The sequence below is a fragment of the Antechinus flavipes genome, chromosome 3, assembly GCF_016432865.1.
Source record: "Antechinus flavipes isolate AdamAnt ecotype Samford, QLD, Australia chromosome 3, AdamAnt_v2, whole genome shotgun sequence".
NCBI classification, from domain to species: Eukaryota; Metazoa; Chordata; class Mammalia; order Dasyuromorphia; family Dasyuridae; genus Antechinus; species Antechinus flavipes.
This window is the reverse complement of record NC_067400.1, coordinates 422727144-422749083: the sequence shown is the minus strand read 5'-3', so window position 1 is coordinate 422749083 and position 21940 is coordinate 422727144. Positions and strand designations below refer to the sequence as shown.

The window sequence follows — 21940 nt, the reverse complement described above, 5'->3', positions numbered from 1 at the left end:
CTGTCTAGTGACACTAAAGATAATGATACTAAAAGAGAAGAAAAGTGTTTTTTTTTTAAATACTGTTGAAATATTTAAAAAGATAAATAAAGCAAAATAGAATGAAATTAGGAAGGAAACTCAGACAAATAGGGCAATGTCATTCACATGTCAAATGTGAATAAAACAAAAATAAGGCAAAATGATATATGGTAGAGAAATATGTGGAGAATGCTGCCATTTTTTCCATTCTCATTAATGCAAGTAACTGTATTTGTTGCTGTTTGTCACTTTCATAAAAATGGAAAGGAAATTAAAAATAAATAAATAAATATACAGATTAGACAAGAGTAAATGAATGATGAAAGAATAGTCATTGAGTAAATATTAATTACATGTCAGCATGGACAGCCAGGTAGTTCAGTGGATAAGGCTTCAGATTCGGAGTAAGGAAGACTCATCTTCCTGAGTTCAAATTAGACTACAGAAATTTACCAGCTAGTTACCAGTTAGGCTGGTCACCTAACGGTGTTTGTCTCAGTTTCCTCATCTGGAAAATGAACTGGAAAAGTAAATGGTAAACCACTCCAGTATTTTTGCCAAGACAACCTCAAGTAGTATCACAATGAGTCAGACAACTGAAATGATTGAACAACAAATATGTTAGGCACTGTGCTAAAATTTGGAAATATAAATAAAGAACTTAAGGAGCTTACATTCTAATCACAGAGACAACATACACAGTAGAAGGGAACCAGGGGAGACAGTTTTAGTTCAGGAAATCACAGGGATGGGGAATTAATGCACATATTCTTCCCTTCAACAATAGCATTTTTAGATTTAATCAATTATCACTCTCATTTATTAATTGTTTACATAATTTATTAATTATGTCCCAGGCATTGTGTTGAGCTCTGGAAGGATAGGATGGCATATACACAAGCATTGGCAGGAAAAGTGAAAAACCACTTGATGTGGATGGGAATCATAGCCTGATCTGGGGCCAGCTAAATGGAGGGTTCCAGATGAGTTCACACTCTCTCTTGATTATCCAATTAAACCAGTTCTATTTCAGAGCAGGAGTCCAAAGCTAAGTGGATCACCTATTCTTTTTGCTCCAAAGTTTCAAGGTATCCAGGCTGAAGGATGGCTCCTGATAGGGAGAAACAGGGTGACTGGCCAAATGAAAATTAAATCCATGGAAATTGATGAAGTTCCCATCAGAGAATAGAGGGAGAAAAAACAACCCAAATCAATTTTTCTCTTTATTATTCAGAGTGATGGTGTTCTTTCTCATGGTTACTCTTATCATTTCTTTTTTTCCAGTGATCTTTCACCTCAATTTACTTATTAATGATGACCATGCCATGAATAACCTTCCTCTTCCTTCTTGCAGAATTCTCATCCTGACTCTTCTCTTACAGATGTATCAGGGTCATTTCCAAGTGAACCTCAAAGAATTTTAATACCATCTACTTTCTGACTTCATTATCAGTCATCTAAATATGTTCATAATCATAATCTCACTGACATCTTTTAGCTCCTCCTAATTTTCCTTGAATTGATATAATCATCAAGATGTCATTTCATTATGCAACATGGATAAAATTCATCTTTGTGTTGATCTTGCTAGAAAAAAATATCATTTGCCAGACTCCCCAGTAGTCTTAATTATTTAAATCCATCAGATCCTGTGATGACCACGTTAGCACCCCGGATACCTTAGAATCATCCAGAATCAGGATAAGCAAAAGTCCTTGGTCTTTATTCTTGGTCTTTAAAGATAGAAGTGAATTAGATGGACACAAAATCTCCATGACCTTCTTCTTTCTCGTCTACTGCCAAAGTGACCCTGACTAGTCTTACTCCACCCCCTAGTCCTTTCTACAATTCTCTGTATATACCAATTATTGAGCCAGCACAGGATAGTGGGAAGGGCCATTTTCCAAGCATATGCTTATAGAGTACTGTCCAATTGGTAATTAGCCGTAAGTGCTTGGTTGTTGGACCTTAGTGCATTGACTCAAGAGTTTCACACCTTTACATCTCCCACTTTCTTTTGTTTTAGAACACAGGTGGTCATGTTATCCCTGACTTTTTTTTTTTATCATTTTTTAAAATTTTATTTTATAATAACTTTTTATTGACAGAACCCATGCCAGGGTAATTTTTTTTATAACATTGTCCCTTGCACTCACTTCTGTTCTGATTTTTCCCCTCCCTCCCTCCACCCTCTCCCCTAGATGGCAAGCAGTCCTATATATGTTAAAAGATATGTTGCAGTATATCCTAGATACAATATATGTTTGCACAACCGAACAGTTCTCTTGTTGCACAGGGAGAATTGGATTTAGAAGGTAAAAATAACCCGGGAAGAAAAACAAAAATGCAAATGGTTCACATTCATTTCCCAGTGTTCTTTCTTTGGGTGTAGCTGCTTCTGTCCATCACTTATCAATTGAAACTGAGTTAGGTCTCTTTGTCAAAGAAATCCACTTCCATCAGAATACATCCTCATACAATATCGTTGTTGAAGCGTATAATGATCTCCTGGTTCTGCTTATCTCACTTAGCATCAGTTCATATAGGTCTCTCCAAGCCTCTCTGTATCATCCTGCTGGTCATTTTTTACAGAACAATAATATTCCATAACATTCATATACCACAATTTACCCAGCCATTCTCCAATTAATGGGCATCTATTCATTTTCCAGCTTCTACCTACTACAAACAGGGCTGCCACAAACATTTTGGCACATACAGGTCCCTTTCCTTTCTTTAGTATTTCTTTGGGATATAAGCCCAGAAGTAACACTGCTGGATCAAAGGGTTTGCACAGTTTGATAACTTTTTGTATTCTTGACTTCTTATGGAGGTAAGAACCCCAAAAAGGAGGTGATCACACTCTCCCTGACTTCTCAGGAAAGGAGGTGAAAATACCTAAAAGGAGGTGATCACATCCTCCCTGACTTCTCAGGAAAGGAGATGAAAAGCACCAAAGGGAAGTGGGGATTGCTAGTGTATTTCTGGGCTGAAGGGTCTTATTGCACAAACTCATCAGAATGGGAGGTATTACACAAGCACATAGCAATAATGCACATGCTATTAGTGATGACTCTCCCCACAACCAGTGCAGGCTCAATATGGTGCAATAAACATGAATTGTACATGCAAGTAGTGATATAACAAACAATACAAATCAACATGGTGTTGTAAAAGATTTCCAGAAGTCCTAGAAGGAGAGTATGTAAACAACAGTCACATATATGCCTTCTTCAGCAGCCAAGAGATAATCCAAAACCAATCTATTGTCCATTGCTTCATGTGTTAGAGAATTCAATGATCCCCACAAGTTTTTGAAGTCCTGCAATAGTCTTTTTATATGTTAGGGAATCCAATGATTCTAGCAGATTTTAAAGTCTTGCAACAGTCTTATCATTTCTCAGAAAATCCAATGATTCCTGAGGGTTTTCAAGTCCTACAATAGTCTTATCATGTCTCAGAGAATCCAATGATTCTTAAGGGTTTTGAAGTCTGACAACAATTTTATCATGCTCAGAGAATCCAATGATTCCTGAGGGTTTTGAAGTCCTACAACAATCTTTTCATGTCTCAGGGATTCCAGTGATTCCTGAGGGTTTTGAAGTCCAACAATTTTTGATGTCCATGAGTCAAACGTCATAACTACCAGGCTCTTTCAGTGGTGGGCACAGTCAGTAATGGACTGAAATCCTGAAAAAGTGTCTACCACAACATGGATGAAAGACAGATCGCCAAAAGATTTATAATGGGTCACATCCATTTGCCAAATTTCATTGAGTCTCAAACCACTAGGGTTCTTCCCTGGAGGCAGTGTAGGAGCATGGGAAAGAATGCAAGCTGTACAGGCTTTTACTATGCTCCTAGCTTCCTCTCTTGTTATTCCAAATTGTAAACATAAAGCTCGAGCAGCCTGATGATATTTAAAATGAGATTCTTGGGCTCCCTGAAATAAAGGAGTATTGGCTAACATGGTTAGAAGGATATTTGCCTTTGAATTACCATCAAAAATAGGACCTGGAAGTCCACTGTGAGAGTGAACATGCAAAATATTAATCTTACCTGGATGCTTTCTCACTTGTTCTTGAAGTTCCTTAAAGAGTTGATATATATTAGAGGCTATGAATTTTATTTGGGCTGTGGCAATTCTTTGTACCACACCTACTGAATAGGCCGAATCAGATATTATATTTATATCTCCTAGATAATAAGTAAGAGCTAAAATGATTGCATACAAGTCATTCTGCTGAGTGGACTGAAAAGGAGTTCTGACTACTCTCTTTATAGTTAAGTCACTAGAGTATACAATACAAATATTATGTTTGGATGCATTTGTAAAGATAGTTGGTCCTTTAAGAGGAACTTTAGAAACCTTTTTTTCAAGAATCCATCACCAATTATGTAATAGTCTGGTTATCTTTAATGGAGACCCGTGTGTAAAATTTGGAGCCATGGCTAATAAAATTTGCCACTCTGGGATGGTTTCACAGCATACATTAATTTGTGCATTAGTATAAAAGGTATATATTTTGTCAGGTCTTATCCCTGATAATTGTACTGATCACTTACTGGCCTTTAATAAAATTCTAGCCACAAGCACTGGGTAAGGAGTAAGCCTTTGTTCTGGTTGTGCCGGGAGGTTCATCTACTCTATCACACAGTCTCCTTGATGAAGGACTGCTGTGGGTGCCTCTTGTGTAACAAAAACTGATATTTCCAAGAGTTTTTGAGTGACTCTTTCAACCACATTGGATAAAGCCAGTTCAACTTCTCTCAAAGCCTCTTGTGCTTCTTTTGTAAGCTGGCGTGGTGAGTTTAAAGCACTGCTTCCCCTTAAAATGTCATATAATGGTTGTAATTGATAAGTAGTCAAGCCTAACACTGGATGCATCCATTGGATATCTCCTATCAATTTCTGAAAGTCATTTAAAGCGTTTAGCTTCTCTGTTCTTAAGCAAAGTTTTTGTACTGTAAGTATCTTAGGATATACTTCATATTCTAAATATTGAAAAAGATCATGTCTTTGAATTTTTTTCTGGAGCTATGTGCAATTTGTAGTTCCTTAGTGTTTCCATGGTCTTTTGTAGACATGCTTCTAACATTTGTTCCCCAGGTGCACATCCCAATATATAATCCATGTAATGTAATAACATTACTTTTGGAAATGCTTTTCTTACTGGAGTAAGAGCAGCAGCAACACACATTTGACACATAGTAGGGCTGTTTTTCATTCCCTGTGGCAAAACTGTCCATTCAAATCTTTTATAAGACTCACCTAAGTTAACACTGGGCACTGAAAAGGCAAATCTTTTCATATACTCTTTATCTAGAGCAGTGGTTCTCAAACTTTTGTTTTCAGTATTTTTATCCTATTAAAAATTATTGAGGCTATCTCCAAAGTGTTTTTGTTTATATGGATTATATTTATAGATATTTACCATATCGGAAATAAAAGCTACTTTAAATTTGTTAACCCTCTAAAAGGATTTCAGAGATCCCCAGGATTCTCTAGACCATACTTTGAGAACCACTGATATAGAGGGATAGAATAGAAACAATCCTTAATATCTATAACCCAAAGAGGCCATTCTCTAGGCAACTGAGTAGGAGATGGAAGCCCAGACTGAAGAATTCCCATAATTTCCATCTCTTCATTTACCTTTCTTAAATCAGTCAACATCTTCCATTTTCCAGATTTCTTTCTTACAGCAAATACTGGAGAATTCCAAGGACTTAGAAAAGGTTGTAAGTGTCCTTGGTCAAGTTGCTCCTGTAGTATATCTGATAAGGCCTGAATTTTATCACTACCTAAGGGCCACTGTTCTATCCATATTGGTATAGCAGTTTTCCATTGGATAGGAATAGGTGAAAGTGTTGGTAGGCCTTCAATAGGAGCCCTGCCTAAAAAACCAAAGTACTCATTTTTAATCCTAATTATTGTAAATGTCTTTTCCCTACAGATTGATGGGGAATTTTTCAAGTATAAAAGAAGTAAAAATTCCTGTTTTGCCTTCAAATATCCATCTCAAAGATGCTATTCTTCAGCTGCTATTGATCCTCCTACACCATATAGGTATCTGCCTTAATCTTTGATCAGTGACTGGGCCAGTTGGCACCTCTAATGACTGTATGATCTGTACCAGTGTCTACCAATCCTTCTAATAGTATTCCATTTATATAGATAATGAGTATAGGTCGGTCAGCTGTCACAACTGCTGTCTAATATATTCCTGGATTTTGTTGCTTGGAGTCAGAATCTGGGTGACTATCACCAGATTGCTTATTAGGAGTCTGTATCAGGTTAAGTGAAATGAGCAGAAGATCATTATATACCTCAACTATGATACTGTTTGAGGATGTATTCTGATGGAAGTGGATCTCTTCGATAAAGAGAGGTAATTCAGTTTCAATTGATCAAGGATGGACAGAAGCAGCTACACCCAAAGAAAGAACACTGGGAAATGAATATAAACTGCTTGCATTTTTGTTTTCCTTCCTGGGTTATTTATATCTTCTGAATCAAATTCTCCCTGTGCAACAAGAAAACTGTTCGGTTCTGCACACATATATTGTATCTAGGATATAATGTAACCTATTTAACATGTAAAGGACTGCTTGCCATCTGGGGGAGGGGGTGGAGGGAGGGAGGGGAAAAATCGGAACAAAAGTGAGTGCAAGGGATAATACTGTAAAAAATTACCCTGGCATGGGTTCTATCAATAAAAAGTTATTTAAAAAAAAAAAAAAAAAGGAGTCTGTATCAATAAACCTGATGCTACTACTTCTCCTGGGTGATAAGCCACACATTGTCTACCTGTATTAGTGACTGGGATGTTATCTATACATTCTCCAGTTTCCCATATCAGTGGGACACTGTTTTGTAAGCACACTCAGGAAGTGAAATGGTCAAGCCTATTGTGCCTGGAGGCGAGGGATCTATAGGCTGGAGAGGAACAGATTTCACTTCTCCAGGAGGTATCTCAGTTGTCCCAGCTGCATACAACTCTATTCTCCCCAATTGTAATCCCTTTCTCCCATCAGGTTGCTTCCTGGCTGATTGATTGTATAATCCCTTTCTCCCATCAGATTGCTTCTGATTGGTCATGTCTGGGTACTGAACTTCTAGATACTCTCCAGGTGTAGCATCGGCTGCCATCATGCCCCAAGTATTTTTTGTCTTGGGCCCTGGGGATGGGCCCTTCATCTCATTTCCCTGAATCAGTCTACATTCTGATGCCCAATTGAAGTCTGTATTGCATTTTGGACATGGGGTATTGGGTCTTGTTCTCCCACCCTGTTTTCTCACTCTGTCTCTATGCCAACAATGAGCTTTCAGATACCCTATTTTACCACATTGAAAGCATTGACTAGTCCCTTGCCAAAAAGGACCCTGTTTTCCCATGTTCGGTTCTTGGGAAGTCTGCATCATAGCCTGACTATAAAAGGTATTTGTGCCCACTGTGGCACAGCATCTTATGATCTCCTCTAAAGGAGCATCCTTGTGTAGTCCTAATATAATTCTTCTATAAACCTCATTAGCATTCTCTTTAGCAAGTTGCCTTATCATAATATCTGTTACTGCATTTTCACTAAAATATTAGTTTGTATGACAGCTGTCTGCAAACATCCCACAAAATCAGCATAGGGTTCATTTGGCTCTTGTGTTATTTTTGTGAAGGCTTCACCCTTGTCATTTTTGTTGGAAAGAGAAGCCCATGCTTTGAAAGCAGTAGCAGCAATTTGCTCATACGTTGCTATGGGGTAATTAATCTGTACTGAGATGTCTGTACAAGAACCTACACCTGTTAGTTGGTCATAGGTGATGGGATTAACTCCACTATGACTATTTTGTTGGGCTTGTATCCTACAGAGCTCACTATATTCAGAAAGCCACAGCAAGTTTAGCATGTCCTTGCTATAGATTTCCAGTGCCTAGGGGTTAAGACTTCATAAGCCAAATTCTGTAATAACGTCTTAACATAAGCTGATGTAGCCCCATAAAGAGTATGACCCTTTTTCAGGTCTTTGAGGATTTCTATATCAGAAGGAATGTATCTTCTAATTTCTTGACCTGAAGAGTTAAACTGTTGAATCACAGGAGACATTCCTATTTTCAAATCACCTATATACTGCCCTTCTTCTGTAGCTTCAAGTACTGCTTTTTGCAATTTAGTCATAGGAGGAGGCTGGGGGGGAGATGCTGGGGGTGTCACTGCTCTTCCCCCTACTCTTCTTCCCTCCACCCCAGAAGGTGAAGTTGATGGGGGCGTGTCAAGAACGAGTTCCGGTTTAGGTGGGGTTGAAGCTGCCTTGCTAGAGCAAGAATCACCACGCCCTTCACCACACCCTTCATCCTCACTTAACTCCTCATGCTCTCTGCTTTTAATCCTTTCTTTGTCCTCCTCTTTTTCCTCACACTTCCTCATCTGGCTGTTCTGAAATTTTTTCTTTTTTCTATAACTTGTAAGATTCTTTAAGGCCAATTGTATTACGTTGTATATATAGACCGTTTCCTTGGAAATTGAACGAGAACCTTTATCATTGCAGTATTCACATAGTAGATCTCCAACCAGCTTCCAATTATCTAGCCCTATCTCTTCTTCCTTTAAGAACCAAGGGGATATGCGTTCTAATGTACCTAAGAGTCTAGCAATTTGCAACTAAGTTATGATTAAACCTTGTCCCTTGATCAACTTAGCACCCCCTTGGTGTGGGGGTGAGCGTGGGGCTGGGGCTGAGGGAGAATCTTTTCCTAATATGTGCTCCATTTCAGCTAGAAAAGGTTACTAGTTTAGCCCTTAACAAAGTAAGTTCCCTGTTTGTCTATTAAAATACTCACCCTATTTTCTGGTCACCAGAGACTTCTTCAGTGAAATTAGGGTCCTTGGTCCACATGTTGGGCACCAAATATGATGACTGTGTTAGCACCCTGGATACCTTAGAATCAGCTGGAGTCAGGATAAGCAAAAGTCCTTGGTCTTTATTCTTGGTCTTTAACAGTAGAAGTGAATTGGATGGACACACAATCTCTATGATCTCCTTCTTCCTCATCTACCACCAAAGTGACCCTGGCTAGTCTTACTCCACCATCTAGTCCCTCCTACAATTTTCTGTATACAACAATTATCAAGCCAGCACAGAATAGTGGGAAAGGCCATTTTCCAAGCATATGCTTATAGAGTATTGTCCAATAGGTAATTAGCCTTAAGTGCTCAGTTGTCCGACCTCAGTGCATCGACTCAAAAGTTTCAGACCTTTGCAGGATCCTAAATCTCTTGCTTTACTCCTCTCTAAATAGTCACTCCTTTCTTGAAATGTTTTACCTTCTCTCTTTTATAGATCCCTGAAAAGCTTTAAGGGACCTCAGAGTTCATCTGGTCCAACTCATATTTAAGCAAGAATATTATTTATTCTGTGCTTAGTTTTATGGTCAACCCACTTCTATTTGAAAGGCTTTAAACTCTCTCCAGGCAGCCTATTTTGGCTTGGGACATTTCTCTAGTTCTTATTTCTATGATGTTTCCCATTATGTCTGAGTTAAATCTGCTTTTTGACAACTCCAGACGATCACACATTTAGAAGAGAAAAGGATCTCACAGACCATTTAGAAACCAAACGAAAAAATACAGAGAAGCAAGAGATCAGAAGGGGTTACGCAAACAAAAGAGACCTCTGTTCATGTTAATATATACCTTTTAATTAAATATATGAAACCAAAGTACTAGAATTTACAGTTTTTATATGATTAAATTTTTTCTATATTTAAATTTTTGTTGATGATCACAAGAATATTAATAAATTAGTATTTTTAAATGCAGTTTAATAAAATTGAAAGTACATTCCTTTTATAATCATGCATATATGTCAGCAGTAGAAATTGATTATATTGATGCTATGTTTTAGCCAGTGAACATTCATAGTTTCCCTTTATTAATTTTACAGTTGAAAAAACTGATACTTATCAGAAATTTGAATATGTTATTCATTTATTCCCAAGACATAGAGCCTAGCATATAAAAATGCTTAATAAATTGTTTCCTTTCTATCCATCTTTTTTTTTTATCTTTAATTTATTTTTCCTTCCTTTCTCCCTCTCTCCCTTCTTTTCTTTCTCCCTCTCTTTATTTCTTCCTTGTCTCCCTCCCTCCATCCTTCTCTCTCTCCCTCCTTTCCTTCCTTTCTACTTTCCTCCCTCCCTTTTTTCCTTTCTTCCTTCTTTCCTTCCCTCCTTTTCTTCCCTCCTTCCAAGATTCCCTTCATTTCTATTTTGACAAGAAGTTCTTTTTGACCAAAATCAAATCTGGAATAGCAGATTCCAATATACCTACCTCCACTCCTGAATGATGAAATTATCATGAATACAACCCAAGGAATCCTTGAATCTTCTAATTTAATCAATGATAGACCTTCAGCAATATTGAGAGGCTTTGCATTTCCCCATCATTATTCTGCTTCTGGAATTTGTCATGTAATTCCTCCTTAGGTCAATAAGTCTATAGTACATATCTAACACACTATCACTTCTGTTTCTCAATCAATAGACATCTATTAAGCACATATTTTGACAAAAATGAAATAATTCCTGCCTTTAAGGACTTTATAATCTATAGGAGGGAGACTATATATATATATATATATAATATATATATATATATATATATACACATTTATGTTTATAAAAATGGAATCCAAGTAATTTTGGATTTACTGGGTACAGTGGGTATCCTGGGGGAATCAGAAAAGAGTTTGCATAGAAAATTTTGAAGGATGCTAGATATTCTAAGAGGTAGAAGCAAGAAGGGAAAACATTCTCAAAATAGGTTACAGCCTGTGCAGATATAAAAGGATAAGAGATAGAATGTAATGGGTAAGGAAAATCAAAGAAGCCGGTTTTGCTAATAATGATGATGGTAGTAATGGTGATAATGATAATGATAATATAGCTAGTATTTACATAGTACTTTCCAAAGGATCATTTGATTCTCACAACAACCCTGGAAGGTAGCTGCTATTATTAACCTCAACTGTAAGTTGAGGAAACTGAGGCAGACAAAGGTTAAGTAACTTTTCCAGATTCACATAACCAGAATATGTCTCAAGTAGAATCTGGTTTTGAGCCCAACTCAGATAGACTCTAAAGGCAGCCAGGTGATATAGAGCACAGAGTCTAAAGTCAGGAAAACACTTAACTTGGTATGAAACTGGACAAGTCACTAAATCTCTGTCTGTGCCAGTTCCTTAATTATAAAATAGGAGTAATTGTTGCATCTGACTCCCAAGGTTGTTGTGAGGATTGAAGAAAATGATATTTGTAAAGAACTTAGTACAGAACCTAATACATAGAAAACACCCAATGAATGCTTCTTTCCTTACTCTTTGGCTACATCAAACAGTGTGTTCTGGAGAGTAATATGTATTAAGTCTAGAGAGATTGGAGTCAGGTTGTGATGGGCTTTAAATGCCAAGAGGAGGATGATCCTGCAAGTAAGAGGGAATAATCAGAGTATGCAGAGCAAAAACAAGGGTATAACAAGACTAGAGCTCTGATAACTCTTCAGAGCCTGAACTGAGGAGGAAAAAGAACTGCTACAATGCTCCCATGCTGGTTCATGATTTCCACACAAAAGCTTCTCCACCACACCTTTTAGTTAATCTGCCTAATTTGAATGATGTATACCTTCTATGAGGATTTTCTTCAATCAACTCAAACCAGCCTTCCAGGAAAGCAGATTGTTAAATTTTCATTGTGAATTTATACCAAAAAAGTAGCAAATGTTACAAAATGAGGTTTGTTTTATTGTTCTTCTGATTATCTAGACTTGAGAAAGTGACTGAGAAAATCTTAATAATGCAGATTAAATTTTAAAGCATATTGTGTTATTTTCAGAAAATCAATTGTTAAACATTCATCAGCAAAGCACTGCTCTCCATTGATATATTTTAATCAAGTGTCAGAACTACCGGGAAACTAGAATTTATCTTGTTACATTAAGATCTTTAGCTTACTTTGTTTATTAACCACATTTGTCTATCAACATATGAAGTCATGATGATGTAACTGCCATTCCTCCTAGATATTGTTTCTTCTGAATTCATGACGCACACCACTAATTTCTTCCTCCTTTATTTTATCTGCTACTCAGTATGGTAGCTTGCGTAAGTGATTATATTTAAAGCTTATCTTCCTTTATGTAGGGCCCCTTTGATAAAATCCATGAGTCTACAGGCAAATACTTTCTTCTCAGATCTCATTTGATGCAGTCTGATCCTGGCCAAAAGATATTTATCCTTGTATCTTAATTCCTGGATAGAAATACAAACCCTGGCCCCCAGTGGATTCATATTTCTGTTTACCTTTGCAAAACTCTAAAGTTTCTCTCATGTCTACACTTAGATTTTATTTTCCAAGAAGGTGTACCAATTTTTGCTTACTGTAAATGTCACAAGAGCACAATTGGAGCATTTGTGGATGTTGTCACATTTGAGGTTGCCTAAATTGGTGTGTCCCATATGTGTCCAGTTCTTTTATGGTGGCAAGAAACAATCTGAATAGCAATCTAAAAAAACAATATTGTACATTTTTGAAGAATAGAAAAAAAAGATTGTTCATGAAATTGCAAATCTAATAAGTACAACTTGCTATTCCTTTTAAATACATAATAAAATTATCATGTAAATTTCTTTTTTTTCCTACTCTTACTCCTCTACCACACCCTGAACATGACTACCATTAGATACAAATGTGTGTATACATATATAAATATATGTAAATATCATCCTACATATGCTTTTATTCATCAGTTCTTTCTCTGGATACAGATAGTAACTTCATAAGTTTTTTCTTGTTAATTAGAATATTTATAATAGCCAAAATTATTTAGTTCAAAGTTGTTCTTAAAACAATATTGCTATTGCTCTCTTGATTCTGCTCATTTTACCCTTCATTATTTTGCATAAGTCTATCCCTTTTTGCTACATAGTTCCACACTAAGATATATTATATTTTCATCCTGCACCCAAGACCTTCTTTTTTTTTTCCTGGATCAATTGGGGTTAAGTGACTTGCCCAGGGTCACACAGCTAGAAAGTGTTGTGCCACCTAGCTGCCCCCATGGCCTTTTTATATAATTGAAAGTCCAGTGTCCACCATTATTTTTGCCCCATCACTGACAAATGGATTTTGATCAAAAAAAAAGCCAGCCCAGCAAAGATCAAGTAAACTTATGACTAACTTAATTTTTCTTGATGGTTTTTATTTTTTATTATGGTGGGAGATTTATATTTTCTTTTACAACTTGACTTCTATAGAAATGTTTTACATAACTTCATATGTGTTTCTTAATTGTGGGTGAGTATAATGGAGAGAAACTAGAACTCAAAAAGGTTAAAAACAAAAGTAAAGACATTGTTTTGACTATTCTGAGGGCAAATGTTAAATTAATTAATTAATTAAAGTGTTTTTTTTTTTTTTAAATTAAGGCTCAAACTGTCTCCAAACTGAATAAAAGCATTTATTAGAATAAGGAGGAAGAAGGTACAGAGGATTCCAATTCCAAGCTCATCTACAATGAGCTTATGTAGAATATAAATGTTGAATCATACTATCAGCTGGGGACTGGTGTGTGATTAATTAGTTGATTAGTTCAGAGGTTTGATCAGAAAGGAATTGGTCATTGTACTGCCTAAGGCATTCCATATCACTTACTTCTTATAGACTATATATAACTGGGGCTTTACAAGTATCTTTGAAAATAATAATAACTAGCATTTATATAGTGTTTTAAGGTTTGCAAAATAATTTACAAATATTATCTCATTTTATCCTACATCAACCCTGGGTGGTAGATGCTATTACTACCTTCATTCTACCAATGAGAAATAAATTGTTGATCGAAGGCTTTCCCTTTGATGTCCAAGGATTTTCTTTTTTGGTTCTGTTTTGTTTTCTTCTTTTGACACTTTCTGTCTTTAATTTTCCATGCTGGTTGTGTTTGCTTGGGGAATTGGTGCCAGATATTGATTTTTCTGGGTGTTCTGGATGTCTGTCTGATCATGAACTAGAAAAGTGAGAAAAACTGCTGAGTAAACCTGGGCCCTTCGTGTTATGGTAGCCTCTGCCATAAGTTTTTTTTTTTTTTTAAAGAAATTGTCAGCATTAAGACCATTGTCCCCCAGGTCATTAACTTATGTTCGCTTTATTAGTCATCAGTGAGTCTTTCAACATACAAAGGACAGGGAACTGACATCAAGGATAATAGGACTAGCTATTCCCTCATAAACAGCTCTCAGCTACTTCAGACATCAATTCAGGAATTCTTCCTCTTTTAAAAGGAGCAGAGCAGATCATGTTAAACATATTTCCACATAAGTCATGTTGTAAAAGAAGACTCAGAACAAAAGAGAAAAATCTTGAAAAAGAAAAAAACAAAAAAACAACAACAAAAAAAAGTGAAAATAGCATTCTTTGATCTGTATTCAGACTCTATAGTTCTTTCTCTGAATATGGTCAGCATTTTCTATCACAAGTCTCTTAGAATTGTTTTGGATCATTGTATTTCTGAGAAGAGCCTTATCATAAATGATCATTGTGTAAGGCTGTTTTTACTGTGTACAATGCTTTCCTGAGTCTATTCACTTCACTCACCATCAGTTCATGTAAGTCTTTCTAGGTTTTTCTGAAATACACCAGAACAGAAGAGATTTTGAAGCTGGCAATAAAAGGGGATTTGAACCACTCCCTTCAAATGGAAAGGAGAGAAGAGATTTCTGTGCACACATAGGTGCTCACTTAGAAATGCTGGCTGATACACAAAAGATACAACACAAAGGGAAAAGGAAATGTTTTGGCCTTGGTCCTGAGTGCATTAAGAACAGTAGGGGCATTTAAACATTAGTTGCAGCAGGCTATAATACAGGTTGGTCTTCTTTATATCCTTGACAAAAATGGGGAAACTGTGGTCAGTGTTAGCCATGAAGAAGGTTTGGTTTGCAGATTTTGCTGCCAACACTTCCTCATACTTCAATCATGTCTTCTTCCTTAAAATGGGATTTCTGGCAATTTGGATCATAGGTTGAAAACACCTTAATTGGTCTATGGAAAGGCAGCTTTAGAATCAGAAGGTCTGGTTTGGTTTTAGGTCTGAACTCTAGCTCAGTTGAAATACTTCAGACTCTGGACATCATATTACTTCCTACTCTGTGTATCAAATGGAACAAGAACATTATGTCCAGAAAAGTAGGAAGTCACCAATAGTCTTTCAGAGATTACAATAACTATTTTCAAAATCATTATCAGTTTTATACGTGAAAATAAAAGTGATATGAAGCCAAATAAAATAAACATTTTCATCCATAATGTCTTTCTCTACAAAATGATGGGACTTTTTCAGAAACTGTTAACCCAGAGCAAAGATCATGCTTTAGTCTTCTTTCACTTTTCTTCTTCCCCACTTTCTCTGACTGTGTGTTTGTTGATTAATATCTAAACTTCTTCTCCTTTGCCAATTTAGAAAATACCAATTTTGCACTTAGTGACAATTAATGGCTTGGTGGATATAGAGCCAGGTCTGAAGTCAGAAAAGCCCATTTTTCTGAGTTCTAATCTGATCTCAGACACTTAGTAGCTGTGTGACCCTGGACAAGTCATTTAACCCTGTTTGCCTCAGTTTCCTTATTTAAAGAAGGAAATGGCAAACCACTCTAGTATCTTTGCCAAGAAAATCTCAAATGGAGTTATGAAGAATTGCACATGACTGAACAACAAGAATTTTGCATACTTCTGCTTTCCTAATGAAGATCTAAATATGTAACCTTGGAGAAAGGATTAGATGGGTCATGTAAAAAATGATTGAATGATCCATTTTCCACTTCTTTTAACATCTTGAATGCAAGAAGATGAAATGTGGCTCCATTTAGGATGAAAGATGAGTAAGATAGAGGAAATGAGACAATGGCAAAACCTTCTCCAATCTCTACTGTTTAGGGAAAGGATACTAGGTGTAGTTCACACTGGATCCTTACAGTTCCTTTCCTCTCCTACATGCCTTGTTTCTCTCCTATCCAATATGCCAATAGATGCAAAAATAAGGTTAAAGGAAAATTCAGGATGTTTGAAAGGAAAAGTCACACACACCCACACACAAAGAATCATGCCATATTCAGGGGTGAGTGGTAGGGAATGTCAACAAAAAGATAATCAGCCCCATCATATTTTCAGGTATAGCATAATATAGTCAGAAAACTGAAATAGTAAGAAAGAGGCAGGGTGAGCCACAGTGTTAAATACTGCAGAAAACACCATCAGTCCTGGCAATTAGGACATCTTTGGTGATCACCAAATGGTCAAATCACAAAAGGTTTTATGGATCAAATTATTTCCTCTTTTCCTTTTCCCTACACCCCTGTCCTTCTTTTTCTTTCATTATACCTGTTCACTAGGTCGTGTTTACTTACTAACCACAAATGAACACAGCCCCTAGAGTTAGTTCTGCAGGGAAATTACACAGCTGTTCTTATCAACTTTCAGCCACACCCAACTCATCTCTTCTCAAAAGGGAGAGTTGGTCTCCCATATCGTGCCACCCTAAGCTCCACCTTTTGAAGGGATTAGCTTTTAATATATTTATTTAATTTAAGGGGATTCATTGTGTACTCTGCATGGAAATAAAAAGCCTCTAAACAAGAAATTGACAAAGATATACAAGAACTCAGTGGTGAAAATAAAACAGTCCCTATTGGGTGCCTCATGAAGTTATAATTTCAGGCTTGAAACATTTGTCTGACTTCATCTAACATTAAGAATGTCCAAGAAGAGACCAAACAGCAGCAAAACTGCTCCATTGTGAAACAGGCCACTTATATAATCACACAAAACATTTTTTGGAATGTTTGTACAAGTGACTAATATTTCATAGAAGAAAGGAAGAAAAATAAAATGAAGAGGACTCAAAGACATGTTATTCTTATAATGAAAGCAAGAGACTTACAAGCAGAAATGGGAAACAAATTGGGAAATATGACCCCTTACTGCAGTAAGAAGTTATGGATCCAACCCAAAGGTTTAAAACTTTAGAGAAGGAATGATTCAATCCTGTGAAGATAATCAAGTTATAATGCTGTAAGGAAAGTCAATGTATAGTTTCTATGAATTACTTTATGCTACCAGTTAGAATGTCAGTGTGGTACACTGGATAAAGGGATGAACTTGGTTTCAGGACACTTGGATTCAGGTCCCACCTCTGATAAGTTATGAAGCATGGGGCCATGGGTTTGACACTTTCTTCTGTGTGCACACTTTTCCTTATCTGTAGAATGAGTACAATATACCTTTTGGTACATATGTCATAGAGTGCTTGTGAGGAACAAAATGAGAAAATAAAGCTGTCATGATAGCTTCCTATTTTATGAAATTGTTCTGAACTAACAGTACTAAACACTGTTGTTTCTATGCTACTGAAAGGTCCTGCTGTCATCACACTCCAAATTTGGTGTCCTGAAGCAAGGCTCAGATTGCCCCATCCTATTTGTGGCTTTGATAACTACCTCAATTTTTACTCCAGAAAAGATGTGGAAAACTCCCACAAGGCAGTAGAGGAAACTGCAGAAACAAGTTAGTATTTATGGGGAAAAAAAAGAGAGAGAGAGAACAAAGATCTTTAAAGGGTTTTTTTATTGAAACTTTAGCGAAGTACCCATATGCAACTACAATGTAATTATAATCCTGTTTTCCAAGCTCTTAATATTTTTAGAAGATTAAATAATTCTGTTTTTTGTCAATACATAAGTAGTTTAGTTTGTTTTGTTTTTCTAAATAATTATGAGTTGGGTTTGGGTCTTACTTCTAATGGTGTCCTTTGTATTTTCCTGCATCTAGAAAAAACAATCCTTCTGCAATTTGCCATTAACAAATTTTAAAAGAAAAAATTTTATATCTGCAGCTACCTACATATATATTTAATGCCACACTGAGTAACTGTATTTTTGCTGGGGGCACAGGGTGGTACTATGTATGGAGTCAGGAATATCTGCATTCAAATCTGCTCTCAGACACTAGCTATGTGACCTTGGGCAAGTCACTTGACCCTGTGTCCTTCAGTTTCCTCATCTAGAAAATGAGCTGGAGAAGAAAATGTCAAACCACTCCAGTGTCTTTGCTAAGAAAACTCCCAATAGGATCACGAAGAGCCAGACAAAGCTGAAAAAATGACGAAACAACATAATTTTGCTAGAGAGGAAATTCAGTACAGTGAATAGCAAGGTGTCCTTAAAGGCAAGAAGATCTGAGGTCAAGTACTCCCTTGACACTTACATTCTAGTCTTGTGGCACTGGACAAATCACTGGATGAGTCTGAATACTTTAGGCAACTCCCTATGACAATACGTTTCAAAGAAGATACAAACCATCATTGGCAGAGAGAGTTTCCTCCCTTGGCATTTCCCTATACCAATTAAATTCATAGGTCCAGGTACTCTTTTTTGTTGTTGTTACTGATGATGATGTTGCAGCCATTTCCTTCTTGACCCAAAATCATATATGGGGAGGCGATTTTAAACTAAATAATACCTCAATACTAAGAAATCTTGGAGACATATTAAGGATTTCATGTCTATGGAGGTGTGAAGATTACAATACAAAGATCAGTACAAAGTTCCAGTCTGATTGGAATCCATTCAATTAATTAAACAGAGAATAAAAATGGTTTTGCAAGGAAAACAAAGATAATTGAGTGGATAGTAGTATACTGAATAGATAAGAATTTGATTTGGTTACATCCCTAATATTTGAACCCATACAAAAGATATATAGTTATGAATTATTTATACTAGCCTCTTATATCTAAGATAAGAATTAGGGTTAGAAAAAGAATTAGCTTTAGTAATAGAGAACAGCAAAATTGTGAAATAGTCGATATTTATCTTTGGCATCCTTTGTATCTTTTCATTCCATTTTTCTAAGTATTACCCTTCTATCCTTTGCCATTTCTCTTTACATCATCACACAACCCCATTCCATGTCAGGAATTGGTTTTTCTGAGAATTTCTCCACCCTTTCAGATCCTACTAGAGAAAGAGTTCTATGACCATCCATTTACTTTGTCTTTCCACCGAAGCATTGACATATTAAGCTTTTTCTCTGCTTTAAAGAATGAAGTTTTGTTAACTTTTAAAAGAATTTGAGGCAGGCAAGAGATAGCAAGTAGGGAATTATTCAGAGAATGAAGTCTTTGTGTTATACCTCAAATTATATCTGGTACTTAAATCAGTCTAGAAAGGACATTGAACATGATAGAAAGGAACCCCAACATCAGTTTTCTCATTATAATATAAAGGAGTTAGAGTATGTGATCTTAAAGATCTCTGACTACAAGATTGATGTCAGGTAAAAGTTTGACCCTAATTATTTTTACCTACTATCTTTAGGAAATTGTACAAGGCAGAAGACAGAGTGAGAGATGGATTTTTATATCAAGGATTAGAAGAGTGTGTTGTTTCCCCATAAATCAGTAAATTTTTTTAAAAGTACATTTTGTAAAGGAAATAAGAGTTCTGGGAAATTGAAAATATGTGCAAAGAACCAGAGAAATGCAAGGGACTGATAAGAAAGTACTATGTGTAGAATGTGTAGATGTTTTATAAGTACAGCAGATGGGGAAAAGGGGTGCACCCACAAAGAATCTCATTTCAATCCTATCCCTTCAGACTTCAGTGTCTGTCCACGCTTCTCCCATGAAATAAGGTTGAATGACCAAGAATCTGAGGGTCCCCCTTCTTTCTAATATGCCATTCTTCTCATGACCCTTGGTTTTTCAAGGTTCATGTCTCAGTTTGGAAGACCTTTCAGAAAGATCCAATGTTTCCTTCAGTAGATTGTCTTAGGTCTTCCTCTGATCCTGTCCTAAACCCTAAGGGAGAAAATGAAATATTAAAACCCACCAAGAATTTCAAAACTGCATCTTGACCCATTTTTTCATCTACTTACTTTAAATAAATATTTTTGGAAATACATAAAAAATCTCTAAGAATAAGTAAAAATATAATTTAATAAGAATAAAAATAAATTTCATAAAAACATCATCATTAAATACTTTTTTACATGTTGATGAGGATGATATTAACTAAGGTATGTAAGGAGTTTTTACCTACTTTTTTCAAATGAATGATAAAATGTCCAAATGTGGGTAAATTGAGAAAGGGGAAGAATTCTAATAATTCTTATGTCACCAAAAATACATGTAGTAAAAATATTTTTCTCTTAGTGGCATGTGGCTCATAGTTGCTTGGCTTCCTTCATTCATCAGAGAAATATCTGAGTCATCAGTGAGTGTCACAACCAATATGACTCATGAATAAAAGAGCAGACCTGCAGCTTCAGAAGTAGCTCAGGCATCCTGCTCTGAGTTGCCTTGGCCTCTTTCACTCCATCCCAGAGAGAAGCAACATTTGGTTTCTGTGGTCCATGCTTTCCTTCCTTTTCTGGTCAGAAGGAGCCTGCAGTTAGTCAAGGAATAACTTCTGCTAGCCAGCTCATCTTGTGATCAGGTAATTACTAACAACTGAATGTGATTTTTTTCCCTTATTATTTCATGTTTATTCAAAACGGTCGTTGAAATTTTCTTCAGTCTCCTTCTTTCTTATAGGAAAAAATAAAATTATCTTAGAAGTTGCCATAGAAACAGTATATAGCATATTGTGTCTGAAAGGGCCCCTTTGTGAAGTCTGTGGATAATTGGGTTACAGATGAGGGTCCCGTGGTATGCAAAGGAAGTACTCTATCTCTGTATTCATCCAAAATATTGGATGTTGTACTCATAATAACCAAAATTCTATTTGTGGTTACAGAATATACTGTATTCATAAATAAGCTTGACAGAGTTACTTTGGTAGCACCTTGGTATTTCATAATTGATGAGAAAATGAAAGCTAAAAAATCAGCCTTGAGATAGAGTGAGGCACCCAGGTCACTGGCTCACTGAAATCATACACAGTACAGAAACAACTGAACAACAACAATGTAACCTAGGTCAGAGTTTTTGCTGAAGTTTTGATTATTATTCCTAAAGGTACTGCTCTGTTGGTAGAACACACAAATTGACTGTCAGATGTTAGAATAGGCACAAGAGGATGGCCAATATACAGGAGAAAGGGAGAAAACTAAAGGGAACTAAAAGGTCAAAAATGCTTTCTAGAAGACAGAAGATTCATGAAATGTCTCCTAGTGGACATTGGGACCTCGAAAATGAGATAGATGAAAGCAATAAATTTGTCTCAGCTTTTGACTGCCCATTTTATTGTACCCACTCTACCTTTATCAGCAGTTATTCTCCAGAGCTGGAAGATGCCAAAACACACATCTTGATAAGGGTGAAAACTGCTTGCCATTTCATTGACCAAAATGAAGCAAGGCTGGGAATAGTGAGTTTCTTTCTAAAGTCTTGTGGTTTCAGTTTCTGAATCATTTGACCATTCCATAGATCTCTGTGACTTGTGGAACAGGTAGTTTATATCTCTATTAAATTTGCTTTCTGATTTTTTCATGAACATTTAGAAGAGTTTAGAGAAGATATTAGAAAAAAACATATCATGGGATTATACAAAAACTTTAAATTGGCTAGTTGGAAAGATATATACTGAAATGATATTTAATCCTTTATTTGAGTATTTTAAATTGTTCTTTTCTTGTCAAACAAACCTTGGAGTCTAAGAGATTAATATCGATCTTTCACATATTTCAAACAAGTGAAAGAGGGAATTTTTAAAAGAACTTTAACTTGGAAGCTTCTTCATATTGCTGAATTCTCATGAATTCACATACCTATTTCCTGTTCAAGGACATTTTTGTGGAAAGAAAAAAAGCTTTTAATATTGGAGTACAGCCTTTGGTATATTCATATAACATTAGTTTTCCTTCATACTTAAAGATTTG

General features: G+C 36.1%; 1 protein-coding gene across 1 annotated transcript in view; it reads left to right on the top strand.

The window, feature by feature from the left end:
* Positions 1-20411: 20411 nt before the first annotated feature.
* The window catches only part of DHRS9 (dehydrogenase/reductase 9), a 34046-nt gene continuing 32517 nt past the window's right edge, over positions 20412-21940 (top strand). The window contains exon 1 of the mRNA XM_051986218.1: positions 20412-20556. The gene's annotated coding sequence lies outside the window, so the exon portion shown is untranslated. The remainder of the gene's footprint in view (positions 20557-21940) is intronic.